Source organism: Octodon degus, unplaced genomic scaffold (genome assembly GCF_000260255.1).
Source record: "Octodon degus isolate 3935 unplaced genomic scaffold, OctDeg1.0 scaffold00053, whole genome shotgun sequence".
Lineage (NCBI taxonomy): Eukaryota > Metazoa > Chordata > Mammalia > Rodentia > Octodontidae > Octodon > Octodon degus.
This window is the reverse complement of record NW_004524629.1, coordinates 6,507,518-6,532,772: the sequence shown is the minus strand read 5'-3', so window position 1 is coordinate 6,532,772 and position 25,255 is coordinate 6,507,518. Positions and strand designations below refer to the sequence as shown.

General features: G+C 35.9%; 1 protein-coding gene across 6 annotated transcripts in view; it reads right to left on the bottom strand.

Annotated features, from left to right (window-relative positions):
• LOC101574513 (GRAM domain-containing protein 1C) overlaps positions 1–24,801 on the bottom strand; it is a 56,381-nt gene extending 31,580 nt beyond the window's left edge. For 2 of the 6 annotated variants that reach the window (XM_023717649.1, XM_023717650.1), the window contains exon 1: positions 24,726–24,801. The gene's annotated coding sequence lies outside the window, so the exon portion shown is untranslated. Of the gene's footprint in view, positions 1–2,380; positions 2,740–24,725 lie in introns of those variants that run through there. The other 4 variants (XM_023717647.1, XM_023717648.1, XM_004633308.2 and 1 more) reach the window with 3 other exon arrangements.
• Positions 24,802–25,255: the final 454 nt, after the last annotated feature.

The window sequence follows — 25,255 nt, the reverse complement described above, 5'->3', positions numbered from 1 at the left end:
CAGAGACAGAGACAGTGGTTATACCAGTGATTCAAAACACATACATGGATATCAAAGCATTCTGTTACACAGCTACTGAAAGTCTGGTTTTTGTAGTTTTGTAACCTTTCTATCCTGCCATTTCCTATAAGAGTGAAGTTAACAAAGCCCAATTGACAGAACTAATACAAGAAATAGATGAAATGTTTTTCAACAGGGTCTTGCTTTATTGCCTGGGCTGGTCTTGAACTCCTGGGCTCAAGTGATTCTCCTGCCTCGGCTTCCTGAGTAGCTGAGACTGCAGATGCGATGCCACCTCACCTACCAAATGATGGTTTTTATGTATGTGATAAATAACTATTGTAAAGGAAAAGTCAAAACTTTCTTTTTATAAAATAGTTTATTCATAGTTTCTTGCAATTACTGACCTCTAATACAACCAGCTTCCTATGACTATTCAAAGTCCTAAATATCTCAGAACCCAGTTTTCAACCATAACATATCTGAATATTTGAACAGTTTCTAGAATTTTATTTACCAGTACACTTTAAATTATATTTTCCTGAAATACAAAAAGCAAGAAGTTGGATGTTATAATATTTCCTTTCATTTAGATGTCCAGCTTGTATTACAGGTAACATGTATCAGTCAGTGTTTAAATCACCAAGTATAATAAACTCATGTATTACATAGCTAAACAAAAACAATAATATTATGATAACAGTCTGAGTTTTAGTGTTATAGTTACATACAATTAAGCAAATTAGAGGGAAGCAGCATTACCCTGGATACAGTTGTCAACAAGATTATTTCTTTTGCTCACATTACAGCAATTTACTGAGTATCTACCAAATGTGTATGGCTGCACTAGATGCTAAATGGTGTAAAAATGATATAGAAATTAAGTTCTTGACCCTACAAAAACTTCTAATGAAATGAAATGACTTCAATGAAGAGACAGGGAACATTCTGAAGTAAAGTATGACAGTGTATGCTTATGTCCTCAAGTGCTGGTAGAAATAACACAATATGAAAGTCCAAAAGAAGGAAATATCACTGAGGATCAGGTTGATCAGAGAAGGCTTTTTAGCAAGCTGAAGGAAAGCTATGAAGGAGAAGGGATATGGGAAAGAAGAGGAGAAGGAAATCAACATTAAAAATACACATGAACATAAGCATATGTGGTCTGAAGTCAGTAATAGTTTATTAACCTACTTGGAGCAAAAATTTCAAAATTAGGAAATTGTTTAGATAAATATAAACCTATTGGGACCAAAAGTTACACATGCCATGAATTCTTCAACAATATTCCCTATAATAAGTATCATTTCCCTTTGTTTCTCTCCTTTTCTTTCCAGCAGCTATGATTATCTTTGTTTGTCACATTATACCTGATGACCCTTATTAACTTTCATAGAACCTCAAAGAGATTCAGAACAAAATTTCTGCACTTTAGACTGCTGGTTCCCAGTCTGTCAGGCCCACATTACTAGGACACTACAGGAGCAGTTGATAAAAATTCACATCAAAAAATCTTAACAGTTACCTACAATAAAGTTATTTAGCCAATTAAAACAGTGAATCTCTTTATTTTGAGCTGAATTATACTAACCTAAAGTGAATAACACAGCCTGATCAACTCTTGTTAGAAATAATGTAGATCTAAAACACAGTAATGTTTTACTATTTACTATTTACTATTTAAATAATCACTTTTATTAGGGCAACATCTTTGAAGCACAATTTCCAAAGAATTAAAAGGAACATTAGTGGTAAAATTATCTTTGAACTGTTTTTTTTTGGAAGGAGGTCATAAAAGAAAGGTTAGTTTTATAAAGAGGAGCAAGCAGATATTTCAATTTACTTGAGTAAGATTAACCTGTCATAAAAAATTTTCTCAAATAAAAAGTATTTCCAAAGATAGGCAGACGCAAACAAATAAACTAATGATGAATATTAATACAGCTTACTAACAGTGAAATAAATGAAAGAAATCAACTGAAATTTGCTAACCACAGAAATGCGATTTTTACTTGATAATATAAATACAAGTTTAAAAATTCTTAACGAATACTATGAAGGTAACAGGATAATTCCATATACTCTTGGACCTAGTGATTAATAGCAGGTAGGTAGTTAAGTAGGTACATAGATGTAACCAGGTAAGGTGAAACAAAACTCATTTAATTTAACCACATTGTTGATTTGCTAATTTGTTAAAAATGACTTTTTTAAAAAGCTGTCATAAAAATGTGGTTATTTACAATCATTCTGAATATTCAAACATTAAAATATGCTAAGCCTGATATTCTTAATGTTTTCAATAATCAGCAGCAAAACTAATCTACCTAAGTAATCTTTAAAAACCAACATAAAGTTTAAACAAAAACTGACCACCTACCTGTAAATTAAGTAGAGTCTCACTTCTTCAGCCTACAGAGTCATTTAACAACAATAAAGATGAACCAAGTGGTAATCAGATAAAGCTCAAAAGTCAGCAGATCAACTTCTGGCCCAGAAAGTTTTGTATTCCAAATACACTGCAAAGTCTTTATCCACAGCAGAGCTTCAAATATTTAATGACAACTATGCAAAATCACTGCTTCAATTTCCTAGTTATTCATAAGAAGCTTTTCCTTGTAAAAGACAGGTCCTAGTGTAGTTTGAAGTACAGTATTTGTTGCTTCCTGGTTTGTAATATTAGCACTCTTTCCAAGCAGCAGGTCAGAATGAAGAACTGGAAGTTACACCTCACTCTACAGGTTTCTAAGCCCCTCCCACTAAAGGAGGATAGGTAAACAGTGTTTTATTAAAGGGACAGTTCCTAATTTCTGTTCTACATACCAATTAGAGGCAAGCTGCAAATGAAAATATTTTGATTATGTTCAATTACTGTAAAAACCTATTGCAATATTAATCTCCCTTGAAAAATTAACTAGGTTAAAGGTTAAATTTTCTTCTTTATGATAGCAATTTTGATTCATTTCTGGAAAGGTTATTACATATTCATATACCACTTCTTTAATACTGACATAGCATTCCCAACAGACTCCTACTTTTATTACTATCAATGACTGTATCTTTTGAGTATTGTAAATGGAATGTCAAGAAACAGCAGGAAGAGCCAGCTATTCAGGTGGAATGATTCCAGTGAGCATCTGGCATGTCTTTCATCACTGAGAAGTTTAAGGTAACATCTGGTTGCTCAATCATGCTTCCCTTTGAAAATATTTCTGGCCTTAGTTGATAAAGAATCATTTGCAGCAGGGCTTTTATCTGTAATGGTCATGGTATGTATGAACTCAAATTTATTCCAAAGAAGAGTTATTTTCTAAATGAAGAAACAAAATTTGCCCTAATTTCTACCAACTCATTCTATGTAACTTAGTACAATGTGTAGGTAGGGCTAATACACTGGATGAATTGTAAGAAGCAGCCTTTTGAGGATTGCTAAAATCTAATCTTTTTGTACAACTGCAAAAGGAGAGTAGAATAGAAGAGCTGAGCACTGTAGAACGTGACCCCTTCAAGTGAAGAAAGAGCACGCAGAGGTCAGCTTCCACAGTGGTGAGACTCGTGCTTTTGGTGTATCATACTGGTTCTTACTGGGTGAAACTGTAGATACACATACTTTCCTTTGGGGATCAAATAGCTACAACAAAAGATACTGTTATTTGATATTTATCCAACTCTCTTGCTCACTTAAAAAAAAAATTCTTACAGCAAAGCAAACAACTGCTATATAGGGCAGAGCTAAATTTACATTTAAGAGGGAAAACAGAACCTAAAATAAACCCCAAGCAAGTCTAACATGCAAAGGCTCACTAGAGGAATGTCCAGCAGAAATACTGAGGGAAATTCCAAAGTTGTGAAAGGAAAGTCCAAAGAGAATGATGTCATGTATATCAAAATGGCGGGGGTGTACACAGGAGTCCAATCCTGTGACAAGTCAAGGTAAGTGTGTGAGGAGCATATGCATGGCATATGTCAACACACAGAAATTAAATCATCAGGTGAGCCAGGTAAGCAAGACCAGAGAGTGTGTGTTGAGGGGAAGGAGAGAAAAGGGTCTGTGAACAGACTTTTAGGAAGAACTTTACATTACAAAGAAAACAAGTCACCTAATGGTTAAAGGTAGGACAGTAACAACTTTAGGCTTGTGTTTTCTTTTCTTTAAATTTTTTTTAGGGGCCAGGGAGATAGCTCAGTGACATAAGCCCCTGCCTGGCAAGCACAAGGTTCTAAGTTCAATCTCCAGTACCAAAAAAAAAAAATTTATCTCTTAAAAAGAATGTTAAAAAAATAGTTTAAAAAAAACCCTTAGAAATAATACAGAATTTCACTACACAAAATAATAGGAATTCAAAAATGGTTGCTATATTGCATAATATTGCCTTCAAATTATTTGTTCAGATTACCAGATACACACATGCAGAATTAATAAAGATAATAATAATAATTAATAAAATAATTTTAAAAGAAGAAAAAATTGAGTTATGTATTCAAAAGATACTTTTAAACTACAACTACTTAGGTAAAAATTCAAGACACAGAATGAGAACAAACATGTCTGAGACTATAAGGATGAGGACTTTGGTGACAGGTAAGGCTAGCAAAGAAGAGGTAAGAATCAAGGATATGCCCAGGTTTCTGGCTTGGATGACTGAGCTACAGTCGGTATGGTTCACTGACCAAGGAAAACACATGGAAGAGTTCTGCCAACCAAAAAGACAAAAAGGGAACAATATCAGAATACAAATGCTCCTACCTTGTCAAGCTATATTATGTAGCAAAAGTGACTACCTTTATTTTAACTTTACTTTTAAGGTGGGTTTGAATGTTGCACTTATTATATTTATAAACTGCTAGAAATCTTCTATATTTTTAAGTAACTCCAAAAAGAAGGAACATTAGAAAGTGGGCAGAAGGAAGGAGTTAATGAGATTGAGTTGTTCTCATATATCCCTATTCTGAAAGGTCTCAGAAGGTGATATCAACTCTGTAAGTTGACCACTATTAGAAAAACAGCTTCAGCACTGTCAGTATCCTAGACTTGGGCCCAGACAGGCTGATCTAAATAAAACACACTCACGGACTGCATGTACTCACTCCACAGGAAATATACTAACACATACTAGGAATACATTCTGCTCTGATGATCAGAAATCTTTCATCCTACTACACAAGGTGCTGAACACCTTGGAAGGCTGATTATAAATCAGAGAGCTGCATAGAACCAAGCAAAGAGAGAGAGTTTCAAGGAACAATTTTCTGTGACCTTAATGGAGAAGAAAATACAAATGAAATAAAAAACTTATTCAGAGAAATAATGCAGAAACTTCCCAAATATAGGGAAAGATAAAAACATACAGTTAAATGAGACATATAGAACACCAAATAGCCATCATCATCAGAAGAAAACCTCTCCATGCTACATTATACTCAAAGCAACAGAAATTCACAAAGGGACAAAATGTTACAAGCTGTTAGAGAAGGGCAATGACTCACATATAAAGACAAGCCAACTAGAATTACAAAAGACTTGTCTACACAAATCTTAAAATGCCAGGAGGGCTTTGACTGAAATGTTTCCAGCCATATATGAAAATTCCAACTCCAAAGTAAATATACTGCAAAACTTCCCTTTGAAACTTATGGAGAAATAAAGTATTTCTATGACAAGAAGCACTACAAGAAATTCATAATCACTAAACCAGCATTACAAAAAATTCTGAAGGATAGCCTAAAGAGACAATGAAGCCAACAATACCAATAAGTCATAAAGAATAAATAAACCTGGTGGGATGAGCAACAAAGCAAAAGAAAAAAAAATATGGAAATCAGCAACAGAAAAATAATGCAATAATGAACTAGGTTACTATCTTTCAATAATAGTTCTCAATGTGAACACTCTCAGTGCCCAAATCAAAAGACACATACTGGCAGACTAGATCAAGAAACAAAACCCAATAAAATACAGTATACAAGAAAGACATTTAATTCAAAAAGAAATTCAGAGATTAAAACACAAAGGATGGAAAACAATGTTCTATGCACTAGGAATCTGGAAAAAAGGAGGAGTAGCTATTTTAATTTCAGATAAAATAGTTGTCAAGCTAAAACTGATTAGAAGAGACAAAGATCACTATGTATTGGCTAAGGGAAAAATATGCACATCAAATACACCCAACTTCATAAAATAAAATTGTGTTACAAATCCATAGATCAACCAGACAAGAAAATCAGCAAAGAAATGCAAGAATTGAATCAAACCTTCAAACATAGGGACTTACTTCAACATCTACAGTGTTCCATCCAACAAGAGCAGCACATGAAACTCTCTCCAAAATGGACCACATACTAGCCCATAAAAGATTCCTAAATAAATGCATAAGAATCCAAATTATCCTACCCATATAATCAGATCATACTGCAATGAAACTAGAAATCAATGGCAAAAGAAACCACATAAACTATGAAAACACATGGAAATTGAACAAAAACCTCTTAAATGAGTCACAGATGAAATAAAACAAACCGGACAGTTCCTATAATCAAACTACAGTGCCAGTACAACATTTGGAAACCTATGAGACAACAAAAGCAGTCCTGAGAGGGAAGTTTATGATGGTGAATTTTCACTTCAGCAAAACAGAGCAAATTTAAATAAATAATGTAATGATGTACCACAAGGTGCCAGAAAAAAACAGGAGCAATCCTTTTGTACTTAGAAGTCCAAAAAAAGAAAATTACAAAGATCAGAGTAGAAATTAATTAAATTGAGATTTTAAAATACACACAAGCAATGAACTGAAGAATTGGTTCTTTCAATGAATAAACAAAATAGAGAAACTGTTAGAAATGAGAAAGGTAGGGCCAGCCAGAAAGCTCAGCAGATTAAAGCACCCGCTTAGGCAGACACAGGGACCAGGGTTTGATCCTCGGGGTGCACTGAGACTGTAAATGAGCCTGGGCGTGGGGGCATACTCCTGTAATCCCAGTGTTCGGGAGGCTGAAAACAGGGGATCACTGCAAGTCTGATTTGTGTAATGAGACCCAGTAGATCCTGTACTAAATACATTTAATAAAGTGAAACTGCAATACAGAAATCCAGATCATCATCAGCTATTTAGAGAACCTGTACTTCAATAAAATGAAGAATTCAGCAGAAAAGAATAGATTCCTAGATACATATGAATTACCAAAGCTGAACCAAGAAGGTACAAAAATCCTGAATGAGCCAATACTACCAGAAATAAGGCAATACAAAAGCTACGAACTAAGAAAAGCCCGTGTTCTGACAGAATCACTGCTGAATCACACATGAAGTTTAGACAAAACTCTAAGTACTCCTCAAACTCTTTAAAGAAATGGAAAGGGAGGCAGTACTTTCAACGTCATTCAGGGAAGCAAACATTACCTGGTTCAAAAATCAGAAAAAGACCTAACTCCAAAAGAAAACTACAGGCCACATCTTTAATAAACACAGAAGCAAAAATCCTCAATAAGATACTGGCAAACAGAATGCAGCAAATCATCAAAAAGATTATATACCATGACCCAATTGTCATCCCAGGGATACAGGGATGGTTCCACATACACAAATCAATAAATGTAGCATACCACCTACAGAGAAGCAAGGATAAAAATCACATGATAATCTCAATAGACACAAAAAACATTTGATAAAATCCAACATCTATTCAATGTACATACACTGAAGAAAATTGGAATAAAAGATCTTTACCTCAAACTGATAAAAGCCATCTATGGTAAGCCTACAACCAATCATATTAAATGTAGAAAAGCTCTAAAATGAGGATGAAGACCACGATGCCCACTATCACCACTCCTATTCAATATAATTCTTGGAATATTAGCCAGAGCAATTAGACATAAGAAAAAAAAATAAAAGGGATATAGATAGGAAAGGAAGAAGTTAAATTATCATTATTTGCAGATGATATGATCCTATACATAGAAGACCCCAAAAGTTCCACCAAAACCTTACTGAAATTAATAATCAGATTCAGTATTAGCTACCTTATCTTTGACAAAAGGCAAAGTAGGTTTCTGTAGAGTTTAAAAGGTAGCTTCCTTAACAAATGATGCTGGGAAAAAACTGGCTACTGATAGGTCAAATTTCTCTCACCTAGGCCCATTTCTCTCACCATGTGCTTAACTAAAATAAAAGTGGATCAAAGATCTAATTAAAACAAAAAATATGCTAGGAGACAAAATTATGCAAGCATAACATAGTTGTAGCAAAGACTTTCTGAACAGAATCTCAATTGCACAAAAATACCAAGTATTAACACCAAATTTAAGAGCTTCTTCAGAGAGAAAAAAAAACAAAAAACAAAAAACACCAACACAAAGAAGAAGATATGACCTACAGAATGGATAAAACATTTTCTCAGCCACCTCAGACACAGAACTAATACCTAGAATACATAATGAACTGAAAAAATTATGCTCTCCAAATTTAAAAACCCAAGCTTAAAAAATGGGCATCTGAAATGAATACTGTCAGATAAATATGTCCAAATGGCTGGTAAATGTGTGAAAACAATGTTCAACATCACTGACCATTCATTAAACACAAATTAAAATAACATTAACATTCCATCTCACTCCAGAAAGAATGGCTATCTTCAAGAAATCAACCCATGTCAGAAAGGATGTAGTGGTAGGGAGGATCATTTCTTCAATGTTGGTGGGAGTATAAACTGTACAACTACTTTGAAAATCAGTATGGAGATCCCTCAAAACTTTAACACTAAAACTTCCATTTGACCCAGCTATTCTCATTCAAGGTAATTTTCTGAAAGAGCTGAAGATGTCATGATAGACACTTAATAGCATGTTCATAGCAGCACAATTCATACTAGCTAAATCTTGGAAGTAGCCTGTATATTTACCAATAGATGAGAAAATAGGTTACTTTTACATCATGGAATACTCTTCTATTATGAAGAAGGACAAACTTAAAACATTTGTAGGAAAATGGGTGCCTCTTGAGATCATAATGTTAAGTGAAGTAAATCAGACACACAATCTTAAATATCACATTGTTTATCCTGTATGAAAAACACAGTATGTAAATGAGGTATATAAAAAAAAGACAACAAGAAAAAGAGAAAAAACAGATATTATAATCCAGCATGAATTCGACCCAGTCCCAGCACGTGAGTAAGACTGCCTGGTGCCTGCCAAATCCTCATTCAACTGAGGCCCAGCATGTGAGTGGGACTGGCCGGGGACCACCAGGTCCTCATTCAACCCAGGCCCTGCATGAATGAGACTGTTGGATCCATTCGACCCAGGCTAGGTGTGAGACCGCACAGGGCCTGCTGGATCATCATTTGACCCAGGCCCAGCGTGTGAGTGGGACCACCTGGAGCCCATTGGATCCTTATTTTGTTGTAGGCAGCTGAATTAGACAGAAATATTATAGGCAGTTAGACAGAGCCAGGCTCTCAAGGGGACAAGATGGAAGACAAGGTCATCTTCCAACTTGGAAGAGACAGACACTCCCATATGGGCCACACCTCAAGACCAAGACAAAAGAGGAAATACAGTTACATACTTCCCTTAGGGATGGGCATCAAGGATTGATATTCTAAATAGGTACCCAATCACCTTGAAAGAGCCCAAATGAATCACTAGCCCAACCCCCAACAGAAAGAGACCCTGTCCCATAGTCATACCCACCTGCTAGGTGACTCACTTCCTCATTTGGTACTGGATTTAATCAATTTTACCTGAGCGATGGTGCTTGTAACCCCTTTGGTTGACCATAGTTTACTCCCACCTCATGCTCATATAAGTGAGTTCCCACGTCTTCTCCACCACCTTAGACCCACCTCACCACATGCCTTTTACTTTATAAAGGTCCCTGGAAGAGACAGCTTCCCAGAGAACAACCCACTTAGGGACCCCCTCCTCTCCTTCTTTCAGACAGGAGCTTTTTTCCCTCAATAAATATATTCTGCTCATAACCTCCGTTTGTTCCCAAAATTCATTCTTCGGTTTTAGAGAACACGAATTCATCCAGGTATCTTTTAGGTTGGGAGATCAGTTTTTCTCCCTGTGTCATTTGGAGGTTTCCCTGTATCAATTTGACCCAGAGCTCAGGCACAGCATGTAAGTGGAACTTTCTCCATCAGACAGGCCCCAGGTGTGGAACCCTGAGGCAGAACTTCCTGCAGAGAGGCTAGAGGTAAGTCCCACACAGCCGATCCAGAAGCAGAACATCTTGCCAGAGTGGCATAGAGGGTTCACCTCCAAGGGCTGCAGCAGGAAGAAGTGGAGCACAGCGGCCAGACCCAAACCACACCCACCTGGATGAGTTTGAACTTGGTTGATCTGGACCTGGTGCTAAGGTAATAACTCTAGCAAAGCTTTACACCAAAGGTCAAAAGACAGTGCTATACAAAATGACAAAGAGAAGGAGTAAAATGCATTCTCAGGTCCCAAACCCACCCAGAACAAAGGCAGGAGACACTAGCATAGAAGAAATTGTAAATCACACACCTGAAATCTCTAAAATAATAGCATCTGAAGTAAAGAAACAACTGCAGAAAGGTATAGAGGAAATTAGATCAGAAATAATCACCAAAGTAAAAAAAAGACATGATAACTATAATGAAAGAAGTACTATGTGCTTCTAAAGAAGACACTGATAAAAAAAAAAATAGAAGAGAATAGAAAAATGATGGAATCTTTGAATGAGCAATACAGGTAAGAAACAGAATGCACAATGCAGATCTAAAGTGATACACAGGAAATTAAAACCTCAATCACAAGCTGGCAAAACCGTTTGAATGAAAGTGAAAATAAATTTTCAGACGTTGAAGACACCGTTGCAGCTAGTGGAAAAGTAAGAAAAGATCTCTTAAAAACAATGAGGATGCAGGAAAAAATAATTCAACATCTGCAAGACAATGCAACAATGAACAATGTAAAACTAATAGGCATCAGTGAGAAAGAAGGAGTCAATACAAACGATAAAGAAAGAATATGGACAGAAGTAATAGCAGAAAATTTCCCAAATATGGGGCAACAATCTGACATTCAGGTAACCAAAGCATATAGAACTTCAAATAACATCAACCCAATTAAAACAACACCCAGACATACAATAATCAAGATCCCAGAAATTCAGCACAGGAATAGTATACTAAAAGCTGCTAGAGAAAAGAAACAGATCACATTTAAAGGAAAACCCATCAGAATAAAGGCAGATTTCTCTTCATAAACCATCACGTCAAGAAGAACATGGAGCAAGGTACAAGTCTTGCAAGAAAACAAATTCCAATCCAGACTGATATACCCCACAAAACTCTCTTTCAAGTTTAATGGAGAAGTGAAATACTTCCATAACAAAGAACAACTAAAGAATTTCATGATGACAAAGCCAACCCTACATAGACTACTAAAAGATATTCTAGAGAGGAATCAAAAGGACCACAACTCCATGAATGAGAGTGGAAAGAACCCACCAAATAGGGCAAACAATTAAACACAGGAGAAAAAGAAGTATAGAAAAGCAGTATTTCAATTATTCTTTTGTATAGAGCAGCAAAATATTTCTATCAGCATACTCCACGAATGGAGTTCTCCTGCACCTTATGGGTTATGATTCTATCCAGGTCTACAGGGTAGCTATCAAGGAAATAGCAGTAGCTCAGTCCCACAAGTGACACCTGTTCACCAGTAAATGTCATGGACACTGTCCGTGTTCACGACATACTAGAATTTTGTGTGATATCCTATCTCCAAACTGTTAGAAGTGCTGGTCATATATTTGCCATTCCAGTATTTATGTTATGTTTTACTCTCAGTAATACTTTACTATCATGAAAACTTTTTCTTAGTTGAACTGATTTGAAATATTTAATTACTATTTAATTAATTTTCTGAATATTGTTTACTCTTAATTTTTGTTTTAAGATTTATGCCGTATCTTTGACTTACAATCTACTTAGAAGACATGGTATGATATTTTCTCCTAGTATTAGAAAATTTAAAAGGTATTATTTCCATTTTCCACTGACAAAAAAAAAATTCAGCATGACCAATATATCTAAAAGTACACCTTGATTTAGCATAATTGTAAGTCACTGAAATTCTGTTAAGCTGCATCATTCAAGAAGTATATACTGAGCCTCTGCTACATATGATGCATAATTATCCAAGATGCCCTACTACTGACAGTGAAGAGGCACAATTAATACTAACTTTGACAGAAGCTTATACCCTAACAGTTCTAGACTATACGTGGTAAATGAAAGCACATCATAACCCACTAATATGGTGAAGACAACTTTGTTGCTAGATGTGTAACAGTGAACAAAACAGCCATGGACCGTACTCTGGAAGTGTGTAGTCAAGCAAGGAGAACAGAAATAGAACAAAGAATTGTTACAACAAGTGTTATAAAGGAGATGTGTTAAATGTAATAGACAGTGAAGGAAAGGACCTGGCTTTAGGCTTATGATGAGTCTCAGTTTGAACAGGTGGTGAAAAGTAGGGAGTCACAAGCTTTAGTTAGAAAGGACATCTTTGAAGATTCAGTGCACAAAAAATGCAAAACATTTACTAGAAGACTCTGAAGTGTGACTGGAATGGTGGGCTGGAGCCAGACTACATGGTCCCTATAGAGAATATTAAATTTTAATTCTGAGGGCAATAAGTTTTAAATATAAAATTAAAGTAAGTTTTAAATATATATATATATTTTTAAAAAAACACATATCTTTCTTTGTAGTATTGTGCAGGATTTCACAAATTTTCTGTAAAGAGCTATATAGTTAATATCTCAAGTTCTGTGCACTATATAACTATTCCAAATATTCAACTCTGCTGCTGCAATTGAGAACATAAACAAATAATCATGGCTGTGTTCCAACAGAACTTTGTGGTCACTGGAATTCAAATTTTATATAATTTCTAATTTTCATGAAATATTTTTATTTCTTAGCCATTTAAAAATGTAAAACCAAAACCATAAATAAATATGTAAAACCATTCCTTATATTAAAATCATATAAAAACAAGAAGCAAATCAATAAGTGTAACATATTACATAAATAGAAGGACAAAATTCACATGATTATCTCAATAGATGCAGAAAAAGCATTTGACTAAAATCCAACATCCATTCATGATAAAAACACTAAAGAAAATGGGTATAAAAGAGCCTTATCTCTGGCCAAGGAGATAGCTTGGTGGTCTAAGCGCCTACCTGGCAAGTGCAAGGACCTGGGTTCAATACCCAGTACAGAACACTGAGCCAGCCCCACAACAAACTGGCCACCAGAACCAGGCACATGCCTGTAATCCCAGAGCTGGGGAGACTAAGTTAGGAGGATCACTACAAATTTGAGCTGTGTGGTGAGATCTTGTACCAAATAAATAAATAAATATGAGCTTTATCTCACTGGGCAAGGCAGTGCATACCTGTAATCAATCTCAGCACTCAGGATGCTCAGGCAGGGGCCAGGGAGATAGCTCAGTGGAATAAGTGGTTGCCTGGCAAGCTCAAGGTCCTGAGTTCGATCCCTGGTACCACCAAAAAAAAAAAAAAAAAATGCTCAGGCAGAAGGATCACCAGGAGTCTGACACCAGCCTGGACAGCATTATGAGTTCACGACCAGCCTGGAATACCTAGTAATACCTTGTCTCAAAGAAGAAAAAAAAAGAAGAACCTTATCTCAATTTGATGAAAGTCATTCATGACAAACCTATATCTAACATCATACTACATGAGGAAAAACTGAAAGCATTAATAAAAACAAGCAGGCAAGAGAAAAAAATTAAAAAGATATATATAGGAAATGAAGAAGTCAAATTATCATTACTTGTGAGCGACATTATCCTCTATACAGCTGACTCAAAATATTTCACCAAAAGACTCCTAGAATAAATTAATGAATAAATTCAACAATGTGGCAGGATACAAAATCAGCATAAAAATCAGTATGTTCCTTACACCAATAATGAATTCACCAAGAAATTCAAAAAATATTATTTACAATAGCACCAAGAAAAAGTAAATGCTTAGAAATTAACCTAACCTAGGATATAAAAGACTCTAGACCAAAAAATACAGTACTGAGAAAAGAAATCCAACAGGACATCAGAAAATGGAAAAATATCCCCTGTTGCTAGATAGGCAGTAACAATATATTCCACATAGCCATGCTTCCAAAATTGATGAACAGATTCAATGTCATTATAAACAAAATAGCAATAGCATTCTTCACAGAACTGGATAAAAAATACTAAAATTTATAAAGAAACAAAAAAGGAGGGCTGGCCAGATATCTCAGCGGATTAAAGCATCTACTTAGGTAGGCTCAGGGGCGGGGGTTCAATCCCTGGTCTGCCATGCCAGCCCTGCCCTGGGGCTCACTGAGACAGCCATTGAAACTGGGCGTGGTGATGCACACCTATAGTCCCAGTGCTTGGGAGGCTGAAAACAGGAGAATCACCACAAGTCTGATCTAGTAGTGAGACCCTGTAGACCCTGTACTAAATACACACACGCACACACAACAACCAGAAAAGGCCTACCAAAAGTAATCTGGGAAACAAGAGTGAAAAGGGACTTGAAGTAATATTACAAAGCTACAGTGATAAAAACAGCATAGTATTGTGGAGGGGACATGAACAGGAAGACCAATGGAACAGAAAAGAGCAAGCAGAACAACCAAAGCTCACTCAACTATTTGAGTTTTGACAAAGGAGCCAAAAACACATACTGGGGGAAAGACAGCTTTTTTTTTTTATTTTTATTTTTTGTCTTTTTGAGATGGGGTTTCACTATGCAGTTAGGCTGGCCTTGAACTCGCTTTGCAGCCCAGCCTCAGTCTCCCAAGTGCTGGGATTACAGGTGTGTGACACTCTGCCCAGCCCAGCCTCTTTAGTAAAAGGGAAAATGACTAGCCAACATGCAGATTAATCTAGATCAACATCATGCACCATGTATTAAACTAAAATCAAAATGGGTGTAAGAACTGTGAAAGAGAAATACTTAAGCTGTTAGAAGGTAAAATAAGTAACTTTAACTCATAGGTGTAGGAAGGACAATCTGAACAGAACCTCAGCTGCACAGGAAATAGTACCAAGAATCAACAAATGAAATCATACTAAATTAAAAAGCATTTGCAGAGCAACAGGAACAACTAAGAGTAAAAAGACAACCTACAGAATGGGAAAAAAAAATTGCCAGTTCTTCCTCAGCTATAAGACTCGTTATTGGAATATATTAAGAACTCAAAATATTAGATCCTTGGTCCTGGGGAGATAGCTCAGTAGAAAAAGTGCTTACTTGCCTGGAAAGTGCAGGGTCTTGAGTTCAATCCCCGGTACTGAAAAAAAAAAAATTAGATCCTCCAAAATAAAAGACCCATTTTTTTCCCATCTTGCAGGATGATGGGTGAAAAAACTGAGAAGCCAGACACTAAAGAGAAGAAACCTGAAGCCAAGAAGACTGCTGCCAGTGGTACTGGTAAAAAGGTAAGGTAAAGGCAAAAAAAAGTCTGAGAAGGGGCAGCCCCACTGCAGCTGAAATCCTGTCCTGGTTAGAGGAATTGGTAGACACTCCCAATCTGCTACATATTCCAGAAAGGCTTTGTACAAGAGAAAGCATACAGCTGCTAAATCAAAAGTTGAGAAGAAAAAGGAGAAAGTTCTCGCTGCAATCACAAAACCAATCTGGGGGGACAAGAATGGAGGTACCTGAGTGGTTAAGCTTCAAAAAATGCCTAGATACTACCCTACTGAAGATGTGCCTGAAAGCTATGGGGAATGGCAAGAAACCTTTCAGTCAGCATGTGCGGAAACTTCGAGCTAGCATCACTTCCGGCACCATCTTGATCATCCTGACCGGGCATCACACAGGCAAGAGAGTGGTCTTCCTGAATCAGTTGGCCAGTGGCTTGCTATTTGTGACTAGGCCTCTTAGTCTTAATCGTGTTCCTCAACGAAGAACATACCAGAAATTTGTCATTGCCACCTCTATAAAAACTGATATCAGCAAAGTGAAAATCCCCAAACACCTCACTGATGCTTATTTCAAGAAGAAGAAGCTGTGAAAACCCAGACATCAGGAGGCTGAGATCTTTGACACTGAGAAAGAAATACCAGATTTCAGAGCAGTGGAAGGTAGATCAGAAAGTGGTGGACTCACAGATTTTAGAAAAAGTCAAAGCTTTTCCTCAGCTCCAGGGCTACCTGCGATCCATTTTTACTCTGACAAATGGAATTTATCTTCAAAGAACCAAATTAAATAACTGATAAACTTAAAAATAAATAAAGACCCAAGCAATCACTGGTCATTTAAGAAATGCAAATATTAAAACAACACTGAGATTCCATCTCACCCCAGAAAGAATGTCTATCATCACGAAATCAACTGATAACAAATACAGATGGGGCTGCAGGGAAAAAGGAATCCTTCTCCATTGGTACAACCACTATGGAAAACAGTATGGAGATTCCTCAAAATACTAGGATTAAAGGTCCCATTTGACCCAGTTAGCCCTCTTCTGGGTACCACAGCAATGTCCACCCAAGTTTATAGCAGCACAATTTGTGATAGCTCAATCTTGGAAGCAACCAAAGTAACCATCAATCAAGGAATAGATTTTTTTTAAATGTGGTGTTTTCATATAAAGGAGTATTAGCCAAAAAAGGATAAACTGGAGACCTTTATAGGTAAGTGGATACAACTTGAACCTATACTCATAAGTGAAATTAATAAATGAATATATGTAAACATCTTATTGTTTCCCTAGTGTGAGAAGTTCAAAGGGTACACAAGAAGATCCAAAACATACAATAGATATAATACAATAAAATGGGAAGAAACTGTTCAAAGGGAAACAGGGTTGGAGAAATGGAAAAAAGAAGGAAGAGAAAAGCAAAATAATAATAATAATAATAATAATAATAAGTAAAATACACACAATAGTTAAGATAGTTATTAATTTCTCTTAGTTACTTGTTTTGTGGTATGGTGGATTCTTGGTACTGCAAATCAACTAAGGACCTTGCCAGGCATGTACTATGCCACTGAGTCTCTTAGTTCATTGAAAAAAAAAATGGTCTGGGCTGGGGAGATAACTCAGTGGTCTAAGTGCCTGTGTGGCAACAGCAAGGAACCAGGTTCGATCCCCGGTACCACAAACTATGCCAGCCACCCAAACCAGGCATAATGGTGAACACTGTAATCCCAGCACTGGGGAGGCTGAGACAGGAGGATCACTACATGGCTGCATTGCATAGTGAGATCCTGTATCCAATCAATAAATATTTTTTTTTTAAATTTTTAAAAAGAAAAGAAAAAAAGGTCTGTGCTAATATTGTTTGAACAATTACATGGCTATATCTTGTACTCTAAGCAATTTAAAGATAACAAAATACAATTTGTTAACCACTGTTACCTTCCTATTGTTTTGAATTTGGGGTTTTTTCCTCTTTAAAATAGACATTTTTAAAAGACCTAATCAAAAATCAAAACACATGAAATGAGTAGATCCTTCATAGAAGTACAAATGGACAGTAAATACAAGAAATGTACAGCATCACTGGCCATTAGAGAACTGCAAATTAAAACAACACTGAGATTCCATTTTACTCCAGAAAGAATGGACATCACCAAAGGTGATAAATCAAATAATGATAAATGCTGAAAGTGATGCGGGTCAAAAGGAAGCCTCCTACACTGTTGGTGAAAGTGTAAACTAGTAAGACTACCTTGCAAATCAGTATGGGGATCTTCAAAGTCTAAAACTAGAAATTCCATTTGGCTCAGTTATTCTCCTTCTAGGTTTCCCCAAAACAGTTAGAAGTTCTCATATCATAGTAATATACAAATGTGTATAGTACCACCATTCATAGCTAAATCTTAGAAGCAGCCTATACTGTAGGTCCATCAACAAATAAATGAAGCAAATGTGGCACTTACACACAATGCAGTGCTACTCTTCCATAAAGAAAAACTTGAGTTATCTGTAAGAAAATGCATACACCTTGAGATGATAAATGTTAAGTGAAATAAATCAGACACACGTGCCTAAATATTGCATGGTGTCTCTTATAGAAGAAACCTGAATTATAAATAAAGAACAAAATAAAAGATAGGTACAACATTATAGGAAATAGGGACACCAATCCCTCCTAAATGGGAAAGGGATTAAGAGACAGTGGGATAGAGGGACAGGGATGGAAAAAGGAATTAAGATGCCAACTCTAATTAAGATGCCAACTCCACACAAGGAATATAAACACTACATACTAAGAAGACATACTAATGAAAATAAAAACTTTTAAAAAGAGACACAGAATATAAAAACAAAAGAGGCAAGACTGACAGGTTGGCTCTGGTGTGGCACAGTGATAGCTTAAACAAAAAGAGCTAATGTATTGGATGGAAAAGTGTCTGGGACTTATGTGAACCACTGTTGTGTAGTTCATTACAAGAGCCTTGGAAACATCAACTATCTGCATCACAGACTGGTGCTACTCCTTCACTCTAGCCCCACAAATCCCAAATAACTCAATAAACTATGCAGAAAGCCAGTACAAAGTTTGAAAGTTATCATATAAACTGAAACACTATAAATTATGATGCTACATACATGCACCTATTGACAGCTTACACAAGTCTGAACAGTAAGGATTTATGTTAGGTCAAATAGCAGAAATAAACCATGCCTTTTGGAGCAATGCATCAAAAGAGTCTTACAGATGAAAACATGGTTCTTTAAAAACATTCTTTTTCAGAAACACCACGCCCAGTCTGATTTTTGTAGAATTTTAAGGGTACAGTGTATATTCTATATCAATGCTGTACCAAGTACCTATTGTGCTTGGCACTTAATACTTAATAAATGTGTTACTATTATTATAGACATTAGCATTGTTCTTCAAATATCCTAAATAAGACCAAGGAAGGTCATTTTCTGTCTGTTTTTCTAGTTATTTTTCTGGTTGAATTTTAAAATTAAAATCAGAACATTATATAGTATGAAATATATATGATATGCTTAAATATTGTTTTTCATCTTATTTCAGATGAAAAATGGACATTATTTTGCTTATTAAAATGAAAATATAGGGCTGAGGGGATAGCTCAGTGATCTAAGCACCTGCCTGTTAAGCACAAGGACTGAGGTTCAATTCCCAGTACCGCATGGGATGCCAGCCCAGGAGCCCCAGGCACTCTGTGCCGGCCACAGAAACCGGACATGGTGGTGCACACCTGTAATCCCAGCACTGGGGAAGCTGAGACAGGAGGATTACTATGAGTCCAAGCTTCACAGTGAGACATTATACCAAATAAACAGATGAAAGATTAAATAAAATAAGAATATAATGTGTACTTGAAATACAGTTGCATACCAACATTAGTAAAGACAATCCAAAGATGGAAAGGTACAAATAATGCAAAGATTGGGATAATCCAAAGGAATACAAGAACACAAATGACACGGGGATCTCATCTGTACACCTGAATTTAGCACTGTCCTGGAAGTATCCATTTTAATAAGGTTACGTCTCCAACATACTTGCATGTGATAAGTACAGTGTCATTTGTGGCAGACACCCAAATCCAGTATAACTAAGAGTAGGTTGCTACAGACTCTTGTTTCTTTTTACAGTAAAGGAAAGCACGTGGAAATCCCCAGAGCGTTTAACAACTTGGTGTCTGGGGATAGGGTGAGCTAGGTTCCTAGGACAACAGTGGAGTTGTCAGCCTGAACTAGTGAAAATGCACATGATAATTCTGAAAAATGATTGAACTGGAAAAAGCCTGTCTGGGTGGAGGAGACTTCTTGGCAGCATGACCTAGCCTGGGCACTGGAGAAGTAGGGCCTGTGTGTGCCTACACCCTGTCACTGTCCTGTTCTCAGGGACTGACACTAGTAAATTGTCCTTAGGCAGGCATCCCTTGAGTCAGGGGCAAAGGCACAGTGCAGACAAGAGACCAAACACCAGAAGGGACTTATGGGCCCCGCCTAGACTTACAGGAACTGGGCTTAGCCTTTCACCTCTCTACCTCGCATGTCTTGACTTGTAGATCATTCCTGCAATCTTACCCTCCACCACCACCTCATCCCTGCACTGTAGCAAAATGAAAGCATCTGGTATAGGTGCTATTTAAAAGCACTTGTCTAGTTAGGATACATATATAGCTCCATTCACTTAATTCAATGAATAGAGAAGTTTGTTCTAATAGTGTTTGAGACAGGATATCAGGTCTGCATTTTGTACAATGAATAACCACTAAGACAACAATATGCAATGTATTAATTATTGAAAATGTGCTAGTAATCGGTTGTGAAACTGTCTCTTTGCTATTTGTTTCTCAATAAAAATATTTTTTAAAAAAATAAATAAATAAAAGCGTTTGTCCTCAGCATCTGACTTCAAGAATCCATTCAACCCAAAAATGCCCAAATATGGCCGCTTCAGTGAAGTGCTTGGCTGAGGAGTGGGAAGAGGGTAGGTTAATAACATTCCCACCTGTACTAAGCCAACATTGCACCGCTGGGGATGGAGCCCAGGGCCTGCCACATGGCACAAGGGAGTCGAACACTGAGCTACACCCCTGGGCAGGAAGCCTTATTTATCTGACAGAAACTTTCCCTTTTCTCCTTAACCTTTTTTTTTTTTTCAACATGACTCTATTGTACTAAATTCACCATAAAATTCACCACTAGTGTACAGTAGCGTTTGATATGACTAGAACTGCACACTCACCACCAATTTTAGGACATTTTCATCAATCCAAATATCAGAAACTATTACCAGTCACTTCCCATGTATCCCTCCCCCTGGCAAAAACTTTACTTTCTATTTCTATGTTGCCTATCCCGAACATTTATTAAGAACAGAATCACATAATATGCACTTTTTTGTAACTGGCTTCTGCTACATAACATTTAAAAGTCATTCATGTTGTATCACGTATCAACAATTCACTGCTTTTTACTGCTGACTATTATTTTGTTGTATAGAAATATCTTTTACGTATCCATTCATTAGTTGATGGACAGTTGTTTCTAATCTTTTGAGTATTATAAATATTGCTGCTGTGAACATCTGAGAACAAGTTTTTGCATGAACATATACTCTCGATTCTCATCCACATATACTGGGAGTGTATTGCTGGGTTATGTGGTAATCTCTGTGAAACATTTTTGAGTAACTGTGAAACTTTTTCAAAGAGGCTGCACTATTTTACAACCTCAACAGCGATGTTTTGGAGGGCTCCAGTTTCTCTACATCTTCAACAAGGTTTAATTTTTTTCCAGCTTTATTGAGGTTTAATTAATAAATAATCATGTATATGTAAGGGAGGGGAGAGAGACAGAGAGACACAGAGAGATAGACAGAGAGAACCTGTTGGTTAATTAACATATATACCCATCACTTCATGTAGATATTATTTTCCATTTTTTAATAATGAGAACATATCCTCTTAGCAAATCTTAAGTATACAATACAGTTTGTTCACTACAGTTACCAAGATGCACATTAGATCTCCAGAATTCATTCATCTTGCATAACTGAAACCTAGTGTCTTTTTCCCCCCATAATTTTATTGAGAAACAAATAACAATGAGACAGTCTCAAACCAAATTGGTAGGACAGTTTCAATAATTAACACATTGCATACATTCTTCCTAGTAGTTAATTGCTGTACAAGATGCAGACATGATATCCTATCCACAAACACTACTACAACAAATCCCTCTATTCATTAAGAGAATGTAACTATATACCTATCCTAACCATTTTGAATACACAGATACAAAAATAGACATTCATCTGTATCTCCTTTTTTTGTTTAGTTCCATTACTTGAATAATATAGGTGTATAACTGCAACTTAGTGTCTTTTAGCTAACATTTCTCCATTTCAACACCAGCTCCTTTGCTCCCTACCCTCTGCTTCTTTGACTTATATACATCTCCCCAGTAATGGCATATAACCTTTTTATATGCTGCTGAATTTCATTATGCTAATAATTTTGTTAAGAATATTTGTGTGGGGGGGCCAGAGAGATGGCTCAGTAGAATAAGCGCTTCCCTGGCAAGCACAAGGGCCTGAGTTCAATCCCTGGTTCCGCCAAAAAAAAAAGGAAAAGGAAAACAATTAGATGTGATATTTGGGCTGGTGAAATGGCTCAGTGGTCTAAAGCACCTACTTAGAACAAGCTAAGCCAAGCAAAGCACAGGGACCGCAGTTCAATCCTCCAGCACCACATGCCAGCCAGCCCCGCCCCCTGGTGGGCTGAGCTGGCCACACACAAAAATAAATAAATAAATAATTAATAAAAAAAGAATATTTGTGTGGGGCCAGTGAGATAGCTCAGCAGATTAAATACCTGCTTTGGCAAGCGCAGGGACCAGGGTTCGATCTCTGGTCCCACATGCTTCCCTGGCCCTACCTGAGTCTGAGAGTAGTGGTGCACACTTGTAATCCCAGCACTGGGAAGGCTGAAAACAGGAGGATCACTAAAGAGTCTGAGCAGCTACCCTGTACCAAATACATAAAAGGGAGGGGGAAAAAAGGGTATGTGTCTGTTCATAAGGGATATGGATCTATAGTTTTCTTGTGATGCTTCTCATTTGATACCAGTAACAAAGCACAATGGAAACACCATGAGCAAAGTATTTTCCCCTTCTACCTTCTGGAATGCTATGTGAAGGATTGATGCTAACTCTACTATTAATACCTAATAGAATCAACAATGAAGCCATTGGCCATCAGGCTTTTCTTTGTACACAGGCTTTTTTTTTTTTTTACTACTAATTCAATCTCTGTTGTGTTTGCTCTGATTTTCTTTTTCTCCCTGAGTCAGTTTTGTGACTTCCATTTCCTTTAAGGCAACCAATTGTTGGCATACAATTATCAGAAATGTTTCATATTTTTAACCTTTTTATTTTTATAGTCAGTACTATTGTTAATACTCTCATATCCAATTTAATTTTTATTGATCAAATACCTAAAAAGTTTCCAATTTTGATTTTTTTCCATTTCTTTCAATTGTCTCTTCTTTATCATCTATTTCATTCATTTCTGCTATAATCTTTATTATTTATGATCTCCTTCATTCTGCTAGGAATAAATGTAGTTTGACCTCCACTTTCTAATTTCTTAAAATGGATTTTGGTTATTTCCTGAGCATCATTTTGCTTAAATTATTTGTTCATAGCTAAAAATTTTCCTTCTAAACAGTAGCACACCGTAAGTCTTTGTATGTCGTATTTTTGTTTTCACTTAACTCATTTCCCTCTTTCTCTTCAATTTCTTCCTGTGGAGTGTCCTATTAATTTTCACTTTCTAGTGAACTTCCCAAAATTGATGTATAATTTCACAGCATTTTAGTCAGACCACACATTTTATTATTTTAATTATCTTAAATGTATTGAGGCTTGTTTTACATCCTTACTTATGGTCTACTCCAGAGACTGGTTTTGTTTTTTTAATTGAGAAATAAATAGGAATGAGACAGTTTCACAGCTGATTAATAGGACAGTTTTGATAATCAATACACTGTACATTGTTATCTTCTTAGTGGTTATCCAGAGTACAAGAAGCAGACAGGATATTCTGTTCAAACACTGTTAGTACATCTCTTTCTTCTCATTGAATTAAATGAAAGTAGCTGTAAATTTATCCTAACTATTTTGTATATATAAATACAAAATGATCTTTCCTTTGTATCACTTTTTTTTTTTGTCCTGTCAGAGGTGAATATTCTATTGGCATCTAAATACTATAGGTGCTTGAATTCTCCAGAGACTGTTTATGTGCCCTTGAGAAAGATGTATCTTCTGCTGTTATTGGGCAGAGTATCACAGGGATTTTTTCTGATTAAGTTTACAGGGTTATTCAAGTCTTCCACTTCCAGGCTGACCATCCATCTCATTGTTCTAGTCATCATCTCATTGTTCTAAAAGTGGGGTACTGAAGGCTCCAACTATTATTGCTGAAATTCACTTTTTGTTCTTTCAATTCTGTCAGTATTTGCTTCCTATAATTTAGGGGTCTGTTACTAGATGTATATATGTTTATGATTGCTAGGAATTCCAGATAAATTGCCCCTTTTATCACTATCAAACACTCTTCTTTGTTGCTATTAATATTGATCTTTAAATCTATCTTGTCTGTTATTACTATAATCACTTCTGTTCTTTTATGGCTACTATGTGCATGGAATGTCATTTTCCTTTCTTTACTCTCAGTACCTTTGAATCTAATTTGTCTAGTTGTCTTTGAATCAACTATATACACATAGCATATAGTTGGAACATATATTTTCTTCTTTTTACCAACCACTGCCTGTTGATTAAAGTATCTAATAAACCAGTGTTTAATGATCTATTTAATAATCTATGTTCCATGTCATATTCTTGTGCACTTTTATTCTAGCACTATTGGCTCCTTGTGTTTCAAATATGTATTTTCTCAGGTAATATTTTCAGTCTTTTGATATTTCTTTTATTATATTTAAAAAATATTTTCTTGATGGCCATCTGGGGGTTACACTTAACATATTCACTTGTAACTATTCCTCTTGTTTTGCTTGAAGCTTCTTCTTAGAATTTCAAAAATTTAGTCAAAATCATATTCAAAATAAAAAAGCTCTTCATAAATTCTGTTTAAGTGCACATTAAAGGATCTTACTACAATAAGCACTTGCCTCTATCATAAACACTTACCTTTTCTAATAATACGTTCTGCCACAACCTAAATATACTGAGGTAACTTCTATCCCTGGCACCAAAAGATGTGAAGAAAAACTGCAAAGAAAAATAATGGGACAATTTTAGTTCATAAAAATAAGGAGCAAGTACCCATCTTGGACTTGCTGTAGTCTAAGCAAACTAGTTAGGCATTATTGCTATTTACTGTCGCTCTTTGCTGCTACATACTATTTTGTATTTAATTTTTTTGTAATAATGGAAAAAAGATAATTGTTGTATGAATAAAGTGTCTTTACAAACTGTGACTTACAACAAACAGTATTTTACAGCAAACACAATTTTGTCATTATTTATTGGGGGAAATTTGAACAAACAGCTATTTATGTTTATTATGGTTTATAACTATTAAAATCAAGGTAAATAATGAGCATTTTATTTTATTCTGAATTCTGCAATATGAGTTGCTTGCCGATAAGCCAAGTCTACACAAAGAATAAATATAAACAAATAAGAGTATATTTCAGAGATGCATTTAAGAATATTAA